Below are 15,833 nucleotides of genomic sequence, written 5' to 3' on the forward strand. Positions count from 1 at the left end.
GCATGCAGCAGCCAGACCAGGAGAAAAGACCAACATTTCAAAGTGGAAGCAGCAACCAGAACAAGAAGTCTCTCCTGTTACAATCGGAGCTTCAATCCCCTGATACTTTGCTCCAGCCAGCACTTTCATTTCGAAGCTGGCATGATGGCAGCATGGTATTGAGTATCAACCCATGGCAATGGCTCATCCTTTAAGAGGTTGAGCAGCAATGGATTAAAGTAAAAATACAATCATTGAAGAATTCAACAGCTGAAACAGCTGCAAGTTGAAAGATTCAGTTACACAGAAATGCCTTAAAGGTGTCACTGAAAATAAGATTTCTGACCAAATATTCTTCAAGAATAAGAAAACCAAGCCATATGCTTACTCAATGAGTAATAAACTTCCCATTTAACTCTTGACTATATTGTAGTGGGAAGAATAAAAGAGAGAATATTTTTAAATGCTGCAGAGCTTGAACAATGAAGAAAGTTTGTCAAAAAACAGATATACAAAATATATTTAAAAATAGCACATAATAATTTTTTTCATAATCATACTCTAGCGGTCAAGTCAGGAAGAATACTTCATCAAAGGACATCTGTGAAGTACAGACATTTTCTACTTCTGGTTCTGAAGGCTGAAATCCTTAATGTAATCATCTGATATAAACAGCAATAGAAAAATTAAGCCTGCATCTAGAAAACTCACAAACCTTCATGTCTTGTTTCTGCACACCATTTTCCAGTTTTTATCACTTCAAAATACAATAGCTTTACTGGAGGGGCAGGCATTCTCCCTTTAGTTCCCAGAATAAATCAAAGGTAAACTGATCTGCCCAAATAGCAAAGCATACTAAATCCAGGATAGTTTAGAATGACAAAAGCCCTATTAGACTCACAAAGCTAAATGTCAGCACTAGTAATAAACAGTACACCATAACTTCTCATTCATTGTAAGCTTTCTTGGGAAGGTCAGAAATTTCTCTAACCCAGCAGGAATACCTCCAGTAACTATAGCTATGATCTCAGTAACATTTGTTTTTAATAGAAGCAGCTCAGCAGCTGAAGAGTCATCATTACAAGCAACCCTCACACAATCAAGCTATGTCTCAGATCACTGTTGTTTTAAAGAAGAGATCAACTGTCCTTACTCCTAAAGGTTAAGGGTACAAAGTAATTTCAAACATATTTTTTTAATTTACTTCGAGGTATGTCTATTTTGATTTACTAAGGTTTCAGAACACACAAAGAGGTGTTTCAGATACATACATAAGTCTAAAAAGAACACTAAAAGCATGAAAGAGGTGGTGAGTCTTGGAGTATTATTATCTATGGAGTATTATTAAGCTCTGGTGCAACTAACTGAAAGGGCCCCACGTACATACTCCTGTAGCAGAGTTTCTTCTTTCCTTTTTTGCCTCACAGAAATAGTAAGAATATTAATATTTCTGTTAAACTTGACATTCAGTTTATACTGAAAGAACTGGTATAACTTTCCATAACTGAAACATAAAATAGCTTGCTCACTGAGGCAAAACATCTGTATATTTGATGTAGCAGAGCTATAAAAGAAAAACAGATATTATACTTAATTATTTCATCAGATCTAAACAAACCAGCATTAGTAAAAAGGATAGGTTATGCAATGTATTCTTCAATAACCTTGAACTGATTTCTTAGATAATGCACATTTATTCTGTACCTTGTCATCTATGAAACTGAAATTATCCATTCCCCTCATCACTGCTACAAAGAATTTGAATATTTAGTATGTTTCAGAGGAAGAGAAACAGTTTTACTACCTAGTTTACATTTACCACATTATCTTAAAGATTGCAGCCATAATACCAAGCCAAAATGCTAGTTTCAAACAAAGGTTGATGTTTATTGATCCCTCCAAGGACTGGTAGTACTTTAGCATTGGAAACACTTTTCTAAAGATAGTTTTTTCCAACATAAAAATAGTGCAGCAACAAAGGCCATATGGACAGGTTTAGTGCTGACTGACTCAAAGCTTTAAGTCCTAGCAAAATTAACATTGAAATTAGTTATACTAATTCCACGTGGTTTCAACTGACAGACAAAAAAATGCAACACCACTGTTCAACTTCTAGTGTCTTGGAAAAGTCTATCGATGCTAGTACTGACTTAAGTAACATAGGTGGTACGGAAGGGAAAAAGCAATACTAATGTCACTGACACAAAGTAATCAGAACACAATGCTACAGAAAGGCTTCTTTCAGTTATGTAAAAAACTTCTGGCTCAAGGTCCAAGATATACACATACAAGTCCAGCATTTTTGCCTGTAAGATAAAGGCACTGAAAGCTTATCCAAATTCTGAGAGTCTCCAAGATCATCACTTACAATCCTCTAGTTAATCATAATAGTAATACTTCAACAGTGTTCTCAACAGTTTCATTCAAAGGAGTACCTTATCCATATCTATCACATGTGTAATAAACACTCCAAACAGAAAACACATAAAACAATGTGCAATGAAAATACCTTTAGATGTACCTGTAAACATAAAAATCTGTTCAACTTTCCATATTGCCTTGTTATGCAGTAAGATCTCTTACAAACAGCATAAAAATTGCTAAAATTATTACTGTGGAATTAGTAATTTTGTTCAGCAATACACTAATAGGGACTCCAAGCTAAATTTAGCACCATTTGTCCTTGATTACACAAAGGAAAGTGTTTCTGCAATATCTAGTAATGTGTAGAAGCAAAGGTACTTCCTATCTAGCCTCTTTTGCAAGAGAGGGGAGGATGGGAAAAGGGCAGAAATGCAAAAGATCTCCAATTGCTGTTTCAGTATCTCTACAGGGCTAATAAATCCAGCTAACTGCATTTTTCGAGAAAGTGAGACTGCATCATATTTTATTAGAGTGATCAAAGTCTAAAGCAAAGAAGCATAACCTAAAATAAATCCAGAATTAATGTGTGGTATTTCTGTTATCTATTCACATGTATTAGTTATCAAACTGCTTGTTACTGGCTTAATGACTAAAACTGCATAGCACAAATTTTACTCATGATATCCATACCACTCACAGGATTTACATTCACCAGAAACTGCAATTGGAAGTGCAAAATATGCAGTAATTAGATATTTTGTTCACCCATTTTATTCTCTGATACAAGAATACTACCAGCTAAACCAGAAGTAGCTACTATGGACAAAGGATTTCTTAGCTAAATTCAAACCAATTTTAAGACCAAATATAATTTCAAATAAATTTTAATTTAACCTAGAGAACATGCTTTTAAAAACAAACAAACAAAAAAAAAAAAATCACCAACACAAAACAGGTGGAACAGCACTTTGCTAAGAATAGCCAAGAAAGCAGATTGGCAGTATCATAGGAAAAATGAAACAATAGGATTCAATTCTATTCAATTATTTTAGTGAGAGAAAAAAACAAAATTAAAAACAACAACAAGAACAAAAACCACAAACAAACACAAAACACAGTAAAAACAAAAAAGTCCAATCATGTTAAAACAAGTCAGGGAAGTATTTTTCCAGAAAAAAAACTTGTAGCACTGTTTGTGTACACCTAGGTTCCTCCATGTAAAAAACAAACAAACAAACAAACAACCAAAAACAAACAAAACACCACCACCAAAAACACACCACCACCAAACACCCCACAACCCACTTCCGCCACACCCCCCACTGCCCCCCCCCAAAAGAACACAAACCCAACAAAGCCCACCCCTAACAGTCTAAAACACCCAATTGATTCTTTCCACAAGATTGTCTCGATTTTGGAAATTAAATATTGAGTTTATATTCAAGGCTAGTTCTTAAAAACCTGGTTCAACAATAAGGTGTAAACGTTTGCTGGTTTAGAGTATTTCATTATTTAAGAATATGTAAGTGGGAAAAGGAAGAACCAGCCACTGTAAGTGAAGACCAAGTTCAAGACCATCTAAAAAACCTGAAGGTGGACATCAGTTCATGGGGCCCGATGAGATCCAACCACAGGTCTTGAGGGAACTGGCAGATGAGGTTGCCAAGCTACTGTCCATCATATTTGAAAACTCATGGCAATCTGGTGAAGTTTCTGCTGACCAGAAAAGGGGAAAAGATAACCCCCATCCTCAAAAATGGAAAAAGGCCTACAAAAGTAAGCCAGTCAGCCTCACCTCTGTGCCTGGCAAGCTCACGGTTTAGGTTGTAAGGCACCTTAAAGATCATCTAGTCCCAAACCCCACCCTACCACAGGCCAGGGCACCTTCCACTAGACCAGGTCGCTCAAGGTCTCATCCAACCTGGCCTTAAACACCTCCAGGGAGGGGGCATCCAGGACTTTCCTGGACAACCTGTTCCAGTGTCTCACCACCCTCACTGTAAGTAATTTCTTCCTCATATCTGCCCTCCTCCAGCTTCAATCCATTCTCTCTCATCCTATCACTACAACGCCTTATAAAAAGTCCCTCCCCAGCTTTCTTGTAGGCCCCCTTCAGGTACTGGAAGGCCACCATAATGCTCCCCAGAGCCTTCTTTTCTCCAGGCTGAACAGCCCCAATTCTTGCAACCTGTCCTCACAAGTGAGGTGCTCCAGCCCTCTGATCATCTTATTGGCCCTCCTCTGGACGTGCTCCAGCAGCTTCATGCCCCTGTTACACTAGGGGCACCAAAACTGGATGCAGTACTCCAGTTCGAGTCTCACAAGAGCAGAATGGGAGAATCACCTCCCTCACCCTGCTGGTCACACTTCATTTGATGCAGCTCAGGATACAGTTGCCTTCTGGGCTGCAAGAGCACACTTGCTGGCTCATGTTGAGTTTTTCATCAACTAACACCCCCAAGTCTTTCCCCTTGAGACTGCTCTCATGCCAGTCCTTGCCCAGTTTATATTTGTGCTTGGAATTGCCCTGACCCAGCTGTAAGATCTTGCACCTGGCCTTGTTAAGCCTCATGAGGTCAGCTTGGGCCCACCACTCAAGCCTGTCCAAGTTCCTCTGGAAGGCATTCCTTCCCTCCAGCATGTCAACCAGACCACACAGCTTGGTATCTTCCACAAACTTGCTGAGGGTGCCTCCACCCCACTGTCCATATCACTGACAAAGATTTTAAACAGCACGGGCCCCAGTACTGATCCCTGAGGGGTGCCACTCAGTGGCCTCCCTGTGGACATTGACCTGTTGACCGTTACTCTCAGCGTGGCCATCCAGCCAATTCCTTATCAAAGATTTATGTGGTCTTCTTCCATGGCCCAAGTCACTCCTTCTGGCACATCTCTGTGTAGAGTCTAATCAGGAAGCCAGGTGCTAAACTTTATCCAGATGAAAATTACTCTGCCAAAATGAAAACATTTCTTACTGGACCAGAGAAACAATTCCAGTCATGGCACAGCCACATAAATAGGGCCAATGCTGAGCACAAGGCATGAATAAATAGCTGGGCACTAGGGAAAGAATCTGATTTCCCATTTTAGTAGCAACAAAGACAGTCACTGGTTTAGAATTTACTTGCCTTATTGCTGTGAGCTGAAGCAGCAACAAGCATCTGAGCTAATTTAGTGAATTACTAGATGTTATGCTAAGAAACATCACTGGTACCTAGACACACTACTGAACAGTTTGTGTTTATAAAGTTGGTAGATAAGATTAAGTTGTCAAGAAAGGAGTGGTGAAACTCCTGCAATAATATTACTCTTCTGAATTACTAACAACTTTCATAAACACTAACACTCCACAGACATTCAGGAACATATTCCAGGAGCTCATGCCTCACATAGCCACTAACAGTTATCTACCAGAGACCAATACAGCACACTAACACCAAGCAGTCAGCTCATCTGACAGCAAGCTGCTGTGTGAAGAACACCACATTACCACAGGGCCCTGTGGTCCCACTGACATATGTTCTGTTTTTCACTTTCTCAATGTTAAGACTGGCGTGAAATTTAACATATTATCCATGACTCAAAAGGCACACTGCCTTCAACACGAGAAACTCCATGGATACTGTACCTCAAAAAGGCAATGGATGACAACTAAAAGAAGTGACTACCCACATATCTGAGTTGACTCAGACTAGTGTCAGACCAGCTGAATCTGACCTGAAGAGTCAGATTTTGGCAACATGATAAATTAATATTACCTTATCACGGAAGAAGCATAGGGAGTCAAGATTTTTTAAAAGCTGTCTGCATAGCCACATCAGAAGAAAACATTGTGGCTACGGAACTAGCTACACATGAAGCTGAAAAGAGGGGAAGTTCATGGTAACAAATGTAACAAAAGCTATCCTGACAAAAATCAGCAGAAACACCACCATCGCTGTAGCAGGTGACCAGTATACTTAAAGCTCCTTTACTGTGCGACAACCTCAGCACCAATGCTATCATTCATAATGTGTTAACATTTTAATGTAGTAACAAAGGCAGAGGATCTATGAATCCTGACAAATAATTTATCTGGGTGATATGATTATTAGCCCTCAAATTAGAAATCAGAAGGGCTTATGACTCCAAACAAGCATGTCCACATTAGGTTTCATTCCAGAATTTAAAAATATCATTCAGGAGGCTACTGTGTCCAGTTCTGGGCCCCTCAGTTTAGGAAAGATGTTGAATTGCTGGAGCATGTCCAGAGAAGGGCAACGAGGCTGGGGAGAGGCCTTGAGCACAAGCCCTATGAGGAGAGGCTGAGGGAGCTGGGACTGTTTAGCCTGGAGAAGAGGAGTCTCAGGGGTGACCTCATTGCTGTCTACAGCTACCTGAAGGGAGGTTGTAGCCAGGAGGGGGTTGGTCTCTTCTCCCAGGCAGCCACTGACAGAACAAGAGGACACAGTCTCAAGCTGCGCCAGGGGAGGTTTAGGCTGGAGGTGAGGAGAAAGTTCTTCACAGAGAGAGTGGTTGGCCATTGGAATGTGCTGCCCAGGGAGGTGGTGGAGTCACCATCCCTGGAGGTGTTCAAGAGGGGATTGGACGTGGCACTTGGTGCCATGGTTTAGATAGTCATGAGGTTTAGGGTGACAGGTTGGACTCGATCTTTGAGGTCTCTTCCAGCCTTCTTGATTCTATGATTCTAAATCATAAACTTATTAGAAGTGCTGAATAATGAGGATGATCCAAGAGAGTTAAAAAAAAAAACACCAAAAAAACCTTGAGCATAAAAAGTTGACAGTAATTATTACAAAGGCAGAAAGAACAATCATCCTCTCTTCACAAGGTCAACATCCTGAGTGATAATGATTACACTCAGGACATTAAGTTTTAACACAGCATTTGACTTATCAAAAGGTACTTGGATTAAGATACAGAATGATACAAATTCAATCTGATATTACATTTAAAGATTTCAAAATAGGGAGTCAAGAAATATTAAAGCTCAATGTGCCCACCAAGCTTAGCTACTTACCATTATTATTGGTGACCTCAAAAAAGATCAGGAATCATGACTGATCTACTGCACAGCCAGTTAAAATAGAAGAAAAAAAAAAAAAAAGCCTGAGGGAGCAGTAACAGCCCATCCAGGGCTCTTCAGATGTTTGTCAAAATGAGCACAAGCTGAAAACACTAATTTCGAATTCACATTGGGTTATACCGAGACAGAAAGTTTAATTTTCTTCTCTCTTATGTCCTAATATTTTAAGCTTTTATTTTGAAGATTCTGAAATGGAGAGGAATACTAAGCTGAACGTGTTCAATGAACTGTAGAATATAAACAAAGTGTTCTGAGACAGGCAGCCAGAAGGATATTTTATCTGATATCAGACAGAGCACCCTGTTTCAGACAGCAGGACTCATGAACCACATGGGACACTAACATGGTTGTAGTGGACTCCACACCCAATCTTTCTAAAAAGGAAACTTTTCTTTCTTGCTGTATGTGCTGAGTTTGACTTAAAAACTTGTAATGGTTTAGCACAAGGGCTAAACTCCCTGCTTCCCCAACACAAAAGTGAGGGGAAAAAGTAACATACAAAACTCAGGGTTGAGATAAAGTGATAAGAGTTTAATATAACATGATATCATAATCACAATGCACGATTACCTTAGCTAATAATCTAGTCTTACAATGCATGATTAGCTTAGCTTAGCCTATTTGCAGAAGCAGCACAGTGAAATACAGAAAAAAAAAAAAAAAGAAAAAAGAAAAACCAGCATAAAACAGAAAGCCAAACCCAGCAGCTACCCAACTCCCAATCATTCTGCTGCCATGCCTGCAGGGAAAAAGCCCACACCCGAGAACCCAGAACCAGCAACTGAAACAGGAAGCCTCCCATGTTACTATCTGCACTTCAAGCCCCATAATACCTTGCTCCACTTAGCACTTTCACTTTTTGAAGCTGGCATAACTGCTGCATGGTATGAGTAACAGCAGCAAGTTCAACTCAATCCACGACAGAGTTAAATTTCTTCATAGTAGCAGTATGATGTTATATTTTTCATCTGTACTGAAAAAGTCTGGATAACACTTTTAGTTACTGCTGAGCACCGCTTGCACAGAGTCAAAGCCTTTTCTGCTTCTCACCCCACCCCACCAATAAGCCAGCTGGGAGAGCACAAGAAGTTCAGAGGGGACACAGCTGGGGCAGCTGATCCCAAGTGAGCAAAGGATATTTCATACCATACAATGTGATGTTCAGCATATAAAGCTGGGGAGCAGAAAGCAAGGGGACACTTGCTTTGGAGTGACGGCGTTTGTCTTTCCAAGTAACCACTAGGAATGATGGAGTCCTGCTTTCCTAGGGACAGCTGAACACCTGCCTGCTGATAGGTAGCAGCAAATTAATTCCCTGTTTTGCTTTACTTGTGCATACAGCTTTTGCTTTTATATTAAACTGCCTTTATCTCGATCCAAGAGTTTTCTTGCTTTTGTCCTTTCCATTCCATCCCTCATCTCACTGGGGCAGGGGGAAGCAAGCCAGCAGCTCCCTGAACCTTAGTTGCCAGCTAAGGTTAAACCATGACACTTTATCATTCCAGCAGATTCATTCACCGAAATCGTATGACTTGTATTTTTCAGATTACTACAAATGGTTCCTTCCTGGATTAAAATCTATTAATCATTCTTTTGTATTTGTACTGTGAACTATTAGCAACTGGACAATCAAAATGCTTTAACATTTTAAGGGCAGCAGGAACTAAAATGCGTTTATACAAAAGATCATCTCTTTAGACGTTTACAGAAATTCAAATGCATGACCCACATAAGCCTCCATTATTAAAGCCATTGTGAAAACATGCTCCTGAGGACATACCCAAAATTGCAAGAAAATGAGACAAGGAAGAAACAGAGGATTAGGCAGTTAATTCTAAATTTGCAAACAAGTTTACCAGTCCCACATGATTCATGATCCCATGGGAGATCCACCCTGGAGCAGTCTGTTTACGAAGAAGTGCACCCTGGGCAAAGGATCTGTGCTGGAGCAGTTCAAGAAGAACTGCAGTCCAGGAGAGGATTCTTGTTGGAGAGGTCTGTGGAGGATGGCCTCCCCTGGGAGGAACCCTATGCTAGAGCAGGACGAAGGAGTAGCAGAGACAAGGAGTGATCAACTGACCGCAACTCCCATTGCACAACTCCCACTGCACATCCCCCCCTTGCTCAGGGGGAGGAGACAGAAGAATCATTCTTCATGAAGATAGGAGGGTTTGGTAGAAAGCATTTTAGGATTTGGATTTATTTCTCATTACCCTACTCTGATTTGATTGGCAATAAATTCATTTTCCTGAGCTGAGTCTCTTTTGCTGGTGACAGTAATTAGTGAGTGATCTCCCTGCCTCTGTCTTAACCGGCAACCCTTTTGTTCTAATTTCTCTCACCTGTTCAGTCAAGGAAGGGAGCGACAGAGCAGCTTTGGTGGCCACCTGGCATTCAGACAAGGTTAACCCACTACAGGCCATCAATGATACAGCAATAATATAAAACTTGTTTCACTTCTCTTTCCATTGAGGATTCTGTTCAATTATGACAGAAGGAAATTTAGCTGTGGAGAGTGTCACTACGAAGAGTGTCACTATGAATCACAGGTTACTGGTTGATCATACTTTATATGGTTGTTCCTACTTGCAAATGAACCAGCTTTCAAAAAAAGACAAAGAACTTCAGCTTAAAGCCACAATGACTCCCAGGCCTAAGTTCCTTGTGCCAAAGTAACTGCTAGTAGAAAGCAGGTCAGCAGTACAGCAGTAAAATATACTCCAATTGGTGTAATCCAATGAAAACACCTACCGTAATAGTGGACCAAAACAAATAGTCACTGGGATGGCAATATTCTCAGTTGTGGGCATAAAAGTTTCTAAGAAATGTAATCGCTCAAAACCAGAATAGCTAAACACTCCATTTAGTTCTCACTCTATTTGAATGACAACACTGACAGTGCTCTTTACATGAAGTTCTCTCCTAACACACAAAAATGAAAGCAAAGTTCTTTAAAAGAAGTGGGTTACCCGGTTTCAGTTCTCACATGTAAAACAGAATGCTCACATTTTGGAATGGAACCATCACCTTAACCAGCAAGAACTAGGGAACAATTTCTTTCAGTTACATTCACCCTACAGCTTAACCCAAACTATAAAATGATTCCTTCAAGTTAGGCACAATTGTATGTAGATCAGATAATAGATTACTTAGATTGGCTAGATTATTTTAGGTAAATGATGAAGAAAAAAAAAGTCGGAGCTTTTATCACTATTACAGGACAGAAAGAACCTGAAGGCTTTGGGAAAAAAACATTTCTAAAAATGTTATTCAAGAACAGTGGAAGCCTGCCTGCTTGCAGATTTACGTTGTATCCATGTAGTTCCACTAAATATAAAGAGTTGCTTTAACATATCTAGACTTAGCACTTCTCCTGACAAGAAAGCAGTATTGCTCCACTCAGCAGTATCCAGTTACCTGTTATTTTGCCAAGAAAACCTCTATTAAGAGAGAAGACCATAGGCATAAGTCAGACTAAAAAGATGTCCTATTTGTCCTATGACTCATGGCAGATAATTTATTAAAATCTGTACTTCACATTACCCATTTCAAGAGGGGCATATTAAGCACATTCACCCTGTACCTTTATTTGACCTATTACACCAGAAATTAAAAAATAAACACATAAGCTCAAAAGAATAGTGAAGTATAGTTGTACATCTGCTGTTGAGAACAAGTAAAATTCTGGTTTCAATATTCATCTACCATTACTATGTTAAGTAAGAACTTCTGTGCAAGTTGGTGTGGTAGTTTAGGGAACCCAGAACCCTTGACTGTACTCAGAAAGCAGGGTTCCAGATGCCAGGCAGAACTCTGCTAGTCCTTTCAGAGCTTAGTCAATACACACCTTTTTTTGTTACAGCTGGCAATGCGTCAACCTGATATGCGGGGGAGATTAACTTCTTATCATACATGAAAATCAGATTCATGAATCCTATTCATGCTACTCACATACAGAGACAATAGTAACAAGAGGAAGAACATCACACTTCTGCAAAAAGCACTTCACAATGAAGATTACAAGAACAAAACAGTCACCAGGTTTAGTATCTGTCAACCACCCACTACTTTATAATCAAAAGCAAGCACATCATGGTTCTGTGATACATTAGTCTCAACAAGCAGGAGAGGATATTTAGAACACATACTTGTGAACTCTTCTGAGTTCACAGCACCACTTAAAGCCTGCGTGGCACCTATTCTCAAAACATCTACTATGTCACTTCTGTAAATTTATGTCAAAAGATTGCATAAAACCCAGCCCTCTTGGTTTCAGTAAAACTGTTTGAAACAAATATTTAATAATAGGATTTAACAAACTGTTCTTATCCTCACCATTTTTGCTGTTATATTGTAGTCTGTTTGTTATTCACTGGTCTACAGTATATTATAAAAGGTAAAGAAGTTTGCTTTAAATTTTTGGTCTGTAGATGCCTTGGAATTAATTCTTAGAGCAGACTTACACAAACAAAAAGGGTTAATAACCTGTACTGGCCCCAAACCAAACAGTTTTCCAACACTGTGAAAATATTTACAAGATGTTGTGTAAACCAAAACAGTTTTTAAATATTGGCATACTCTAAAAACTTGAATCAAAACAGATCATTTAAAGCCTCAGAGATTTTATTTTTGCTTCAGAGCTCATTACTGTGCAGTATTACAATACCCATGCTAGCTCTAGCCCTATTTACTAATTAAGGCTGGATACCTTCTCAAATATTGACACATCCTGTCCACCAAGATTCACAGGACTCTATCGATCACAACAGTTCACAGTGGCTCAAAAAGAACCACTCATACTCCAAGAAGCACACATTGGAGTAGAAAGAAAAGTTTTTTAAAAACTACTGTTCCTGTCTTTCAAGCAAGTTGCACTGCAGGACAGCACATAAAGGAATGACATTAGAGTCTCATGACACATTCAACTACGACTGGAGACTGGGAACCAACCCCAGGATATAACTATCTTTTTACTGATGACTTAAGGTTATACTTCCCAACCCCAGTATGCCATCTAGCCAGGTAACATTCATATGAAGTGCACTGTTCTACTCAAACGCAGACTCTGAATGCTTAACTTGATTTATCTCAGTACAGTTACATCACTGTTATTTCCTGCTTTCTTCCTTTTCACATCCTGAGAACAACTAATTGTTACATTAAATCAAGCCAAAAATCAGTAGCTAGTTTTAGTTGAGACAAACAGGGCTACTTCTTAGGTTTACGGATTAAGATAGAATTTCACAAAGTCCTATGTTACAAGAAATTTGTTCACCTCTCAGATTAGTCTTAAATTCAAGCATTAGAGACTCAATTCCAGGTCTGCAGCAGTAAGTCATCAAATCTTAGAATTTCTTTTAGAAACCAAGGATCCCAAGAACCAACAAAGCACTACTCTAATGTATTAGCTGACATGCATGTTTAAACAAATCTCTCAATCTGCATCTACTGTTCTCCTGGCTTACTATGAGACAATTCAACTTTTTCCAGGACCTGATCCTCTCACCTTCAGGAACCTGTGTACCATCTCAGACGCAGAAAGATACAGTTTAGATAATTTGTGTTACTCACACAGATTCATACAAGCACAGATAATTGTTTACAAGCAGCACCACTAAGCATTTTATCCTTTGCCATTCCTGTGGCAAGCACAAAGTCTCTCACCCTGCACTGACTCAAAGGCTACCAATTCAAATCACAGTAACTTTTAGACTAATTTTAACCACAATCAGGGAAGCACAGAATTGACAGCAAACTCTACAAAATGAGAGGGGAAAAAAAACACAAACAACCCAGATTCAGTTAAAAATAATTTTTAAAAAAATCATTCCAAACCAGTTTTGCCTGTCGACCATTAATAAACTGTTTTAAGGCTAGCTACAACTGTGCTATGTGTCTTCCTTTTAACACTGATATTGTTGCCAAATGTGTGATATGGGATTTAAACCCCAGGGCAGTCTTCAATGTTTGTTCTAGCTTGGCACTGCACAGCACCAACTGAACCAAAGAAACCAACTTTAGAACAATAAACTATGCACCAAGGGGAGCTGGGAGCACTTAAACACCAAACGGCCATGCCATCAAGGTTAACATTACAGAGGATTACATAGCACCTGCACTCTTCTCCTGCTATAATCAGAGATCTCTAAAATGATGCTGCGTTGTGGAATTAGGTTATGATCAGTGTGCTAATACATAGGTCATACTGTTTAAGCTGATTCAGTCATATCTGGCAGAATGTAACTCTACTGTCTTCAAAGGCAAATTTCAAGTTTGACAAAACATCATCTCAGATAGGTACAAGTACGAAAGACCAAGTATATCAGCCCCTAGTGCTACTAACCTTAATAGGTAAAAAAGAGTTAAGAAGTTTTGCCCATCCAAAATAGAGTTGGCTCATTCAGCTCACACCTCTACACAGGTTCCTTGGGCAAGCTCTGCCCAAGAGACAAATTAAGCAATGTTTTTCTCTTGGTCTTATCACAGACATACAAGAATGATCCTTTTTTGTTCATTAAAACTAGAATTAAAACTCAGTTGCTCAAAATTGCTATAATAGTATCAACTCACTGTTAATGTTTTTACCTTTTCAAAGCAGTGGAAAGGTTTTGCCTTTCGAGAATCTCCAAAATTAAAACCACATCAGCAGAAGAAGGGGGGAAAAAAAAAAAAACCTAACCTTGTATCAGAGAAAACAGTCTTATGGTGACCTTTCAAGCAGTCTGGTATCAGGTTGTGAAGTGCTGCAGAAGAAAACAAAATTGCCCAGCACTTCTGAAAGCTCACTTTTTACCCCAATGTGGGTCACAAAGTTGCTGAAAAAAGTACAAGAAACGTGAGCAGTGGTGTACTTGTTTTAAATTATCCTAGCTAATCTACACTTTTAAGTAAGAATAGTTATCAGGGAAACCGAACATTCAAAAGGTCAAGATTACATCTGGGGTTCAAATACTCCATTTTCAAATATTCTGTTTGGAAAAGAGAGCATGTGTCACTCACACCTTCCTTTCTGAATCCCTTACTTGCTAGGGCAAAATGATGAAGGCTCAGATGACTGAGTCTGTCAGCTGCAAAGTCACTCCAATAAGAAACAGCCAAACAGCTGGTAAGGATGGACATAGCAAGCCGCAGACACTGTTGATGAGAGAGACCGCTCTCTCTAACCAGGTAGCTTCGATGCACATAAAGAGACTTCTGTCTCCCACACAGACGTTTCAGTTCGGGAGAAGATTCTTTCCGCAAGCCAAAAAAGGGAAAGAGAGAAGGCGGCAACGGCAAGACTCAGAAACCAGAGGCTGGGTAAATTACCAGAACTCAGGAGTCTGTAATGCTTTTAAAATCTCACTCTCCCCCCAGCAAATCAGCATGGTTACCTGCCATCGGCCAGGACATCAGGATTTCAAAGCACGGAGGTGAAACCAAATCGCTCAGTTTTAGCTTTCCCTCCTCTTTTCCATCTCTCCCCTCCCAAACACAAAAGCCGTCACTACCACCACCACCACCGAGTGGGTCACTAAACTTTTCCGAGCAGGGAGCTATTCCCTCCTACAGGAACCACAGCCAGTGTCGTCATCCCTCGCCAGCCCCAGCCCTGCCCTTCCCCGCCGGGCGCCGCGCAAGGAGACCTTCACCTTCCCCGCGCCCTCCGGGAGGAAGCCCCGCCACCACCCGCTGGGTGAACGTCCCACCCTTCGCTTCCTCAGGTTCCCCGCGCCCGCTGCCCCACCACGCCGCCTCAGCACTGTCACTCCAGCCCCAGCCACACTGTAGGGGCACCGAGCCCCCGCCGGCACCCAACAGGGCCTTCACGACGCGCTACTCGCTCTGCCCCTCCCCGCGCGGCCTGACCCCACCAGGAGGAACGGTTAGCGCCGTGAGCCGTCAGCAGCTCAACGAAACGCCGCAGCTGCGCCCGCCAGTGGGACCGCGCCGCTCACCGTTCCGCGCTCCCCCTCCCGAAAGACTCCGACGGGAATCTAAACCACGGCCTCCGCCTCCAGCCTGCCTCCGAGGGTAGGGCCCAAGACGACGGCGCAGCCCTCACCTGAAGTGCCGGGAACTGCCGGTCTCCTGCACCTGCCAGCGGCGAAGGAAGAAGGGAGGTAGGAAGGGAGCTGACAAGTCAGTGAGCGCACGAAGAAACGCAAGAAAAACCCCGGCGCTCCACGCTCCACCGCACCGACTGCCCCCCCCCCCACCAGCCCGCCTGCCTCCGCCCGCCTCCCCCGCCCCTACGATTGGCGGACGCCTCAACCGCCTTCTCATTGGGCGAGAGAGAAGCTCAGGCTCCCGCCCCGTCGTCTATTGGCTTTCCGCGGCTGCCAATTAACGCTGCTTCCTAGTCGAGGGGTGGCGGGGTCAAAGGTACCTGCTGGGCGGCTGGGCTGTGGGCAGGTGATTTGTG

The 15,833-nt window shown here is 41.2% G+C and overlaps 1 protein-coding gene across 4 annotated transcripts in view; it reads right to left on the reverse strand.

The window, feature by feature from the left end:
- PACSIN2 (protein kinase C and casein kinase substrate in neurons 2) overlaps positions 1 to 15,582 on the reverse strand; it is a 57,139-nt gene extending 41,557 nt beyond the window's left edge. For all 4 annotated transcript variants that reach the window (XM_054399907.1, XM_054399905.1, XM_054399904.1 and 1 more), the window contains exon 1: positions 15,474 to 15,582. The gene's annotated coding sequence lies outside the window, so the exon portion shown is untranslated. The remainder of the gene's footprint in view (positions 1 to 15,473) is intronic.
- Positions 15,583 to 15,833: the final 251 nt, after the last annotated feature.

This window comes from Indicator indicator, chromosome 3 (genome assembly GCF_027791375.1).
Source record: "Indicator indicator isolate 239-I01 chromosome 3, UM_Iind_1.1, whole genome shotgun sequence".
Classification (NCBI taxonomy): domain Eukaryota; kingdom Metazoa; phylum Chordata; class Aves; order Piciformes; family Indicatoridae; genus Indicator; species Indicator indicator.